The sequence below is a fragment of the Trichosurus vulpecula genome, unplaced genomic scaffold (genome assembly GCF_011100635.1).
Source record: "Trichosurus vulpecula isolate mTriVul1 unplaced genomic scaffold, mTriVul1.pri scaffold_31_arrow_ctg1, whole genome shotgun sequence".
Classification (NCBI taxonomy): Eukaryota; Metazoa; Chordata; class Mammalia; order Diprotodontia; family Phalangeridae; genus Trichosurus; species Trichosurus vulpecula.
This window is the reverse complement of record NW_023494523.1, coordinates 275955-278273: the sequence shown is the minus strand read 5'-3', so window position 1 is coordinate 278273 and position 2319 is coordinate 275955.

Here is a 2319-nt window from a genome sequence, read left to right as displayed (position 1 = left end):
ACATCCTAACATGAACTTCCTCCTGCCTACAATCTTGTGGATTTTCCTACTTTGGACTGTTCTTTTCTCACCTTTAGAAAGTCTGGCAATCTTTAAACCTTGGTTTTTATACTGTAAAATAATGATTCTAGAGCAAATCAACTATCTCTTCCTGTAATTATAAAGCTATTATCTGTGATTTTTAGGAATGGTTTTGTACTGTTAACATTTCAACTATCTGTATACATTATATACCTATGATTTTCATTGTCTCAAAGAAATACAAGCTTTTTTCATGACAGAAACTTAGTATTTCATAGTCTTCCACATCCAACTCTCTAAAACATAGTCCCTTCCAAAAGAAATTTCATCATTGACTAAATTTACCATATCTAACAAGTTTCATAGAACCTGAACCTTCCAATGTACAGAGAATTTACCTCTCCTCCCCCATTCCACTACTGCCTACAAACACTGGTCCAGAAGGTGCAGATCTTTAGGCAGAAGCGCCCACACGTTGTGGAGGGGACCCCTGTTAACTGGACTAGGAGTCCGAGAAGAACCCATGACGAAATTAAGAGAATATCCACTGTCATCCTATGCAAAGGAAAAAAAGAAAAAAACAGTAGTATGTGTTACCATCAACTGAATCAAAACATACCCTCAAATAATATTGAATTTCAATTTCAACGCATTTTTTTGCAGTGGTATAGAATTTGGCATCAATTTGTTGCTATAGCTTCTTTTCACCTGACATATTTTCAACAAAGGAGCAAATTTATTTACCTGAATCAAAGATCATCACTTTTAGAAATGTTAGTCTCCAGCTAAACACAAATAAAATCATTATACAAATTTTCCAGTTCCACCTTGAACCTCACATTACCATAAAGAAATGACCCTGAATTCTCAAGGGCTCCAACATATGCAAAATCTGTCAAAAACTGACAAACTATAAAATTTTAGTATGAGGCCTCCAACAGAGGATAACTAGAGGATAAGCCCATGAGGCTTGAAATCACAAAACATTTTCTGGGATTTAAAAGATTTTTATTTCCATCCATGGAATGCATAAACATATTAATGATATTATAGATTTTCTGAAGTCTTGAAGAAACTATTTCTCTATCAAGAGGCCCAACAATAGGAAAACTATCTTTTTGCATTACCTAGTAATCCACATAATTTATGCAATATGACAAAATGAATTTCAAAAATTGGATATAATTTTAAATGGCATTTGTCTTTTCTTTCCCTTTGAGAGAGGACAAAAGCATGGTGAAACCTCAACTATACTATTATAGGAGGATCATGAAATTTTAACTGTATTTTAGTTTTCAAGAAAATAAACTTCACCCACATTTGCAAAGGAAGTGTTTTTTTTCATTTCCTTTTTCGTTTAAGACTAAACAAAGGCTCATTTAACAAAGAAAAATATTATGGTGTTGGACCTTTCTGTCAGTTCAGGCATTTGAGTACTACATTACCCATGTGCCCTCCACGAGGTGGCCCTCTTGCTCCACCACTTCCTCCTCTTCCACCTCTAAGACCTCTTGTAGGACCTCTGCTTCTTGGAGGGGGTGGGCCCCGCCTACCACCTCTTTCAAATGATGGTTTGGTGGCTTGTTCCACCTTAATTGATTTTCCATCTAAGGACTGAAAGGAACAATTATTTTATCAAATGTTAAAATGAACTTTAATTAAAAAACCTCACTTCTTGAGATTTGTTTTTAAGTATTATTTTATTGCTCAGTTTTCTCTGGTAAGAGATATTTTCCTTTCAAAGACAGCATTAAATTGATATCTAATAAGTCTTGCCAATACTGGAAAATTTTACAAAACCCATGAGTAACTCCCCAAAATACCTGTGTTTGGTGTTCTTATGCTAGCTTTCAGAATTCCCTCTGGAATCAAGGGGTTAAAAAAAAAGACCAACAGCCACCTTCTGCTTCCTAATTTGAGATGGCTTATGCAGTAGAAAACAATGTTAGATATCAAGTGAGTAAACCCACATTTTAGACCCCACTAAGCCACTTACTAGCTGCATACAACCTTAGGTAAGTCAATTAACCTCTCTGGTCCACACTTTCTTTCATCATCCACTTCACAGGGCTGTTGGAAGGCAAAAATGAACTTTGCAAACAGAAAAGTGATTATGAATCACACTGATTAAATATTTGAAATCAATCATTCTGCAATTTTTAAGCAGAATATATTTCACACGTTTTACTAACTTGTAAGTATTGCTGTGAGTAGACAGTAGCTTGACTTGGTAGTATTTTACATGTAACTAACTTACAAAAAGCAAACTTAAAAAACAGAAATTCCCTTCATTTTCCT